This window comes from Muntiacus reevesi, chromosome 1 (genome assembly GCF_963930625.1).
Source record: "Muntiacus reevesi chromosome 1, mMunRee1.1, whole genome shotgun sequence".
In the NCBI taxonomy this organism is placed as follows: domain Eukaryota; kingdom Metazoa; phylum Chordata; class Mammalia; order Artiodactyla; family Cervidae; genus Muntiacus; species Muntiacus reevesi.
The window spans coordinates 227,449,859-227,457,201 of record NC_089249.1 but is presented as its reverse complement, the minus strand read 5'-3'; the positions used below and the strand labels follow the sequence as shown (position 1 = coordinate 227,457,201).

At 40.9% G+C, this 7,343-nt stretch overlaps 2 non-coding genes across 2 annotated transcripts; both read right to left on the bottom strand.

Annotated features, from left to right (window-relative positions):
* Nucleotides 1-3,534: 3,534 nt before the first annotated feature.
* LOC136156464 (small Cajal body-specific RNA 11) lies at nucleotides 3,535-3,669 on the bottom strand. The gene has a single exon (XR_010661014.1). It is a non-coding gene; the product is annotated as a small Cajal body-specific RNA 11 (non-coding RNA).
* A 2,290-nt stretch (nucleotides 3,670-5,959) lies between these two features.
* LOC136156466 (small nucleolar RNA SNORA26) lies at nucleotides 5,960-6,082 on the bottom strand. The gene has a single exon (XR_010661016.1). It is a non-coding gene; the product is annotated as a small nucleolar RNA SNORA26 (small nucleolar RNA).
* Nucleotides 6,083-7,343: the final 1,261 nt, after the last annotated feature.

The following is a 7,343-nucleotide window of genomic DNA, read 5'->3' as shown; positions in this document are numbered from 1 at the left end:
AGAGATTTCAGTTGGCTTAAAACTCCTTTATTATATCTTGTATTTTCTCACTGTTCAAAATGCCCATCTCTGGACATTGGATAAGACACAGAAATTCCCAGTTAAACTTTCTTGATTGATTATTAGGGAAGAAAATATGGAGGTGATTGGGGGATTTTATTAGTTTTCAGAGAATATACATCCATCTGTTTATTCTAAAGATATCTGCCAACTTAGTTCTGGTTAGTATTCCACGGTTATGGTCTAAAATGAATTATCATTACTTGTTTTTATCCTGGGGGAGCTCTTAGTTTGGTCTGAGAGAGAGGAGCTTAAACAATTCATACTAATACAGTGAGATAAAGTACTCTGGAAAGGTTTGAGGGGGAGCAGGGATAATCAGCGGAGAAGGCAATGGCAACCCACTCCAGTACTCTTGCCTGGAGAATCCCATGGGCAGAGGAGCCTCGTGGGCTGCAGTCCATGGTGTCGCGAAGCGTCGGACACGATTGAGCGACTTCACTTTCACTTTTCACTTTCATGCATTGGAGAAGGAAATGGCAACCCACTCCAGTGTTCTTGCCTGGAGAATCCCAGGGACGGCAGAGCCTGGTGGGCTGCCATCTATGGGGTCGCACAGAGTCGGACAGGACTGAAGCGACTTAGCAGCAGCAGCAGCAGCAAGAAGGATAATCAGTTAACGCCATAGACAAGGACTTTTGATAGAGACCTGCCATCTGGTGGCAATGAATGGTATAACATAGCCTTGCTGCTCTGATGAGGGACTCAGGACCTCAATTTCAGCCTTTACTGAGCACCTGCCTAATGGGTAGCCAGCCCAATGGTTGGCAGTGTGATGCATATACATATGCATATTGCTTCTAAGATGACATTGGTCTTTAAAAAATTTTCAGTGTGCTTGTCGATATAAAGTATATTTGAAAATGTTGTCAACCAAGTAACATTTTTTATACATGTATAACAGTTGATATACATACATGAACAAATACACTTTAAACAATATATAAGTGATTAATATTTGTTACCAAAAAGGTAAAGAAAATGGAAATATGTAATGTAAAAAATGAGAGTCTCCCCTGTCCCACTTTCTGTGAGTAACCATTATCAACAGTTTAGTATGGATTCTTTTCTCTGCATATACAAATATTTATAAATACATACCTAATTTTAAAATAGAATTGTGCTGTAATTCCTCAATTTGGTTTTTATGCTTTTTTTTTTTTTTTTTTTTTTTTTTAGTTCTACCACTTTATTGCTACCAACCCATTTCCCTCCACCCTCGTGCACACATGCTCAGTCATGTAATCCCATGGACTTCAGCCCGCCAGACTCCTCTGTCCATGGACTTTTCCAGGCAAGAATACTGGAGTGGGTTGGTTTTTTACGCTTTTTTAATATTTATTTATTTGACTGCACCAGATCTTAGTTGCATCGTGTGAGATCTTTGATCTTCATTGTGTCAGGCGGGATCTTTGCTTGCGGCATATGCAATCTAGTTTCCTGACCAGGGATTGAACCCAGGCCCTCTGCCTTGGGAGTGCAGAGCCTTAACTACTGGACCATCAGAGAAGTCCCGGTATTTAAACTTTTATATCATGGACCTTTTTCTGTGATACTACATATCAATCTAACTTGTTTTCTCTTAATTTTTATATTAAATCAAAATTTAAGCATGTTAAAATGAATAAATAGTCTATAAGTTATGTTAAGAAAAGCAGTAGCCTCAACTATATTCCCATTGTCCTCTCAAGAAGCTACAACTTTCAATTCTTTTATCTGGTGCTATTAGCATTATCTCCATATTTCTAAAAAAAAAACTATATGTGTCCTATTTATTGATTTCTTTTTCAGTTTTAACTATTATTTGTTGTCTTCCCACTATGGATGATGAGAATTGGCCTCTCTTTTCTTTTCTCACTTATCAAATCCAAATGCTTATTTCTCATCTTTTCTTACCCCATGGACTACTGTAGTCCACCAGGCTCCTCTGTCCATGGAATTCTCCAGGCAAGAATACTGGAGTAGGTTGTCATTTCCTTCTCCAGGGGATCTTCCCAACCCAGAAATCGAAACTGGGTCTCCTACATTGCAAGCGGTTTCTTTACTGAGTGAGTCATCAGGGAAGCCCTCATCTTTTCTAGTTTAGTTAAATTTACTTAGGTCAGTATTGAATTATTTACATTATGATCATATATACTATTTAGAGGAGAGTCATATAACAAATCAGGCTTACTGTTCTTTCTCTATGTCTTTTTGTTTTCCCTGGAATTAACAATATCATTTTTTGTTGTTGTTTGCTTCATTTTCTATGTAGTTGTCAGCACTTTAGGCCCAAATTCTGCCCTTTTCTAAAGGACCTCTTGTCTAGCTCTCGGACTTGCTCCAATCTGGCTTAGTTACTTCTCTATATATTGCATAGCTATCACCTTAGTGCCTTCTTTCGCCATCAGGATGAAGGTTCAGTATATTTCTTCACTTTGATGCACATCTTGTTTCTTAAATTTTGTGTTTTTCTATTTTGTTTACTCCCTCATTTTGGTGGGTAACATTTTGGTAGCTTCCTGAGAAAGGGTCATAGGAAGCAAATTTTTTGAGACCTCACATACCTGAAAAATTTACTCTCATTTGATTGATATTTAAAATCTTTAAACTACTATTTTGGTAGAGTTTAGAATTATAGATTGGAAATATTTTCCTATAGAATGTTGAGGTAATTGTTCCAATGTCTTCTAGTTTCCAGTGTTGCTGTTGAGAAATCTTATCTTGTCTTGGATGCTAGTCTTTTGTAGCTTACCTATTCTTCTCCCCTCCCCCTACCCCTTTAGAAGCTTTTAGAAATGCTTTGTTTGGCCCCAGCACAGTGAAATTTCCCAATGATGTGGCTTTGGTTTAGAACTTTTTAGTTTCTCGTGTTTAGTACTCCTGGACTCTTTCAATCTATAAATATGTCTCTGTGGCCTGATAAACTTTCTGCATCTGGGGTGGACTGAGTAAGATCGATTCCTGCCGCTGCTTAGCAGAGACCATCTTCCAGCAGGTGATCTCATGTCCCCCTGCCCAACTCAGGAAGTAGAACCAAGGACAAATCAAGGCAGATAACAAAAGGACCATTCTTAAGTACTTGAAACTATTGAAAAAATGTTGTAAATAAAATATTTTGGTATTAACATTATAGTGAACAATGCTTATATCTAAATGTTTACAAACTTCTCTTAACTTTTTCTTTCACACTCACCCTTCCATTGAAACTGCTTTAGATTACCAGTGATCTCCACATTGTCAAATCCAGATTGATGTAGATGATTCACTCTCCAACTTGTAACTTCTGTTTCTTGCAACTTCCAGGACTTCACAGGATTGGTTTTCCTTTTACCTCTGGTCGCTCTGTTTCCATCTGCTTTTCCTCGTCATTTCTCTGACCTACTAATGTTGGAAAGTCTTGAGGCTCCTTCTTCAGACATCCTCTATTTTTTATCTGTATTTACTCCCACATGGTAACCATCCCAAAATAATATATATACATTTTTTTCTTAAATTATCCCCTTTCGCCTTCAAGAGTTAGCCCTATTCTTAGGGCAGACCTCCTGAGAGGGAGATTGCTGCATGTCCTGCCAGACTCCAGAGTTATATCTTTACACCTCACCTAAGTTATATCTTTATAACAGACCTCACCTAAGCTCCAAACTTTTTTTTTTAGCTCCAAACTTTAAAAAAAAAATACATGTGTTTATTCATTTTTGACTGTGTCAGGTCTTTGTAGCAGCACTGCCGTGTGAGGGCTTCCCTCTAGGTGTGGCTCTCTGTGGGCTCCAGAGAGCATACAGTTCGCGGCATGTGGGCCCTCCACCTGAGGGATGTGGGCTCAGTAGTTGCGGTGCCTGGGTTAGTTGCCCTGAGTCGTGTGGGATGTTAGTTTCCTGACCAGGGATTGAACCTCCACATTGGAAAGCGGAATCTTAACCACTGAACCACCAGGGAAGTCCCTTTAAACTTGTATATCCAACGGCCTACTGGACATTCTCCAGGATGTCTATCGAGCAAGCATTTCAAATGTGACATATCCAAAACTGTTCTCTTCCTCCTCACTCTCAATCTGATCCTCTAACAAGTCATCCCATCTCAGTAAATGGCAACTCTATCCTTCAGTTCAGTTCAGTTCAGTCGCTCAGTCGTGTCTGAATCTTTGCGACCCCATGAACCACAGCACGCCAGGCCTCCCTGTCCATCACCAACTCCTGGAGTTTACTCAAACTCATGTCCATCGAGTCAGTGACGCCATCCAGCCATCTCATCCTCCGTCGTCCCCTTCTCCTCCTGCCCCTAATCCCTCCCAGCATCAGGGTCTTTTCCAATGAGTCAACTGTTTGCATGAGGTGGCCAAAGTATTGGAGTTTCAGCTTTAGCATCAGTCCTTCCAATGAACACCCAGGACTGATCTCCTTTAGGATGGACTGGTCGGATCTCCTCGCAGTCCAAGAGACTCTCAAGAGTCTTCTCCAACACCACAGTTCAAAAGCATCAATTCTTCAGCACTCAGCTTTCTTCACAGTCCAACTCTCACATCCATACATGACCATTGGAAAAACCGTGGCCTTGACTAGATGGATCTTTGCTGGCAAAGTAATGTCTCTGCTTTTTAATATGCTGTCTAGGTTGGTCATAACTTTCCTTCCAAGGAATAAGCGTCTTTTAATTTCATGGCTGCAATCACCATCTGCAGTGATTTTGGAGCCCCCAAAAATAGTCTGATACTGTTTCCACTGTTTCCCCATCTATTTCCCAGGGCAATTCTAGACTCTTTTTCCTCACACCCAACATCTACTCTGATAGCAAGTCTCAACACTAACAGGCTAGATATTTTACATGCTAATCTTTATTGTCTGCTTCCTATAACAGAATATAAACACCATGAAAACAGAATTTTGTCTATTTTAGTCATTGTTGTATCCTCAGGGTCTACAATAGTTCTGGGTACATAGTTGACATTCAGTAGATATTTGTTCAATGAATTTTAAAAGATACACATTCTTAGGAATGTTTAAAAGTCAAGTTTAGTAAGGCATAACTTACACACAGTAAACTTTATCCTTTTTAAGTATTGATATATGAATAGTTCTGACAAATATGCACAGTTATGTAGTAACCATCACAATCAACACATAGAACATTTCCATTACTCCAAATTCTTCTGTGCTCTTTATAATCAACCCCTCCACCATCATAGTCCCTGGCAACCACTGATCTTATTTCTGGGTGCATTTACATATATACATATGTAATATTTTTTAAAGACTTAATTTTCTTAGGGCAGTTTTAGATTTACAAAAAAATTGAGAGAAAAGTACAGAGATTCCCATATATGCCCTGTTCCCATACACATGTAACTTCCCCTGTTGTCAGTATTGCTTACCACAATGGTACATTTCTACTTACACTGACCCATTGTAATCGTTCCAAGTCCATAGTTTACATTAGGGTTCACTCTTGATGTTGCTTATTCTATGGGTTCAAACAAATACATAATTGACATGCATCCATCATTATGGTAGCAAACAGTGTTTTAATTGTCCTAAAAATACCCAACAAGAGACTGACCCAGACTTGCTTGTGAATGTCCCGGAGTCTCCAGTGGAGGCATGGGTTGGTGGTGGCCTGATGCAGGGTTGGGGGCAGAGTGTAGCAGTACATGTGTGGGATCTTTTGAAGGAGGTCCCATTATAGTTTGGCCCCAGGTAAATAGCAGGGAGGGAACACAGCTCCACCCATAAACAGAAAATTGGATTAAAGATTTACTGAGCATGGTACCGCCCATCAGAACAAGACTTGGTTTTCACCTCAGTCAGTTTCTCCCATCAGGAAGCTTCCATAAGCCTCTTTTTTTTTTCAAGTTTAAATTTAATGACTTTGGTATTAACTATACACATACTAGTAAGTGCTAAGACTTAAAATCTTCCAGTTCAGTTGTGACTCCAGACAGGATCAAGAGAGGAGTTCTAAAAATCTCTTCTCTGGGTTTTATGGAAACTTTCTTTACCCTCCTGTGTTAGCCTCTTAAGGCACTGCATCAGCCTTAAAAGGGCATTTCATAAGCCTCTATCCTTCTCTATCAGAGGGCAGACAGACTGACAACCACAATCACAGAAACAGCCTTGTCTAACTCAATGAAACCATGAGCCATGCCATGTAGGGCCACCCAAGACGGACAGGTCATGGTGGAGAGTTCTGACAAAATGTGGTCCCCTGGAGAAGGGAATGGCAAACCATTTCAGTATTCTTGCCTTGAGAACCCCATGAACAGTATGAAAAGGCAAAAAGATAGGAGACTGAAAGATGGACTCCCCAGGTCAGTAGGTGCCCAATATCCTGCTGCTGCTGCTAAGTCGCTTCAGTCGTGTCCGACTCCGTGCGACCCCATAGACGGCAGCCCAACAGGCTCCCCCCGTCCCTGGGATTCTCCAGGCAAGAGTACTGTAGTGGGTTTCCATTTCTGTCTCCAGTGCATGAAAGTGAAAAGTGAAAGTGAAGTCTCTCAGTTGTGTCCGACTCCCAGTGACCCCATGGAATGCAGCCTACCAGGCCCTTCCATCCCTGGGATTTTCTAGGCAAGAGTACTGGAGTGGGTTGCCATTGCCCAGTTCAGTTCAATCACTCAGTCGTGTCTGAATCTTTGCGACCCCATGAACCACAGCACACCAGGTCTCCCTGTCCATCACCAACTCCCAGAGCTTACTCAAACTCATGTCTATTGAGTCGATGATGCCATCCAACCATCTCATCCTCTGTTGTCCCCTTCTCCTCCTGCCATCAATCTTTCTCAGCATCAGGGTCTTTTCCAATGAGTCAATTCTTTGCATGAGGTGGCCAAAGTATTGGAGTTTCAGCTTCAGCATCAGTCCTTCCAATGAACACCCAGGACTGATCTCCTTTAGGATGGACTGGTTGGATCTCCTTGCAGTCCAAGAGACTCTCAAGAGTCTTCTCCAACACCACAGTTCAAAAGCATCAATTCTTCAGCGCTCAGTTTTCTTTATAGTCCAACTCTCACATCCATATATGACTACTGGAAAAACCATAGCCTTGACTAGATGGACCTTTATTGGCAAAGTAATGTCTCTGCTTTTTTCTTTCTTTTTTTTTTTTAATTGTGTCTCTGCTTTTTAATATGCTGTCTAGGTTGGCCATAACTTTCCTTCCAAGGAGTAAGCGTCTTTTAATTTCATGGCTGCAGTCACCATCTGCAGTGATTTTGGAGCCCCCCAAAATAAAGTCTGACATTGTTTCCACTGTTTCCCCATCTATCTGCCATGAAGTGATGGGCCCAGATGCCATAATCTTTGTTTTCT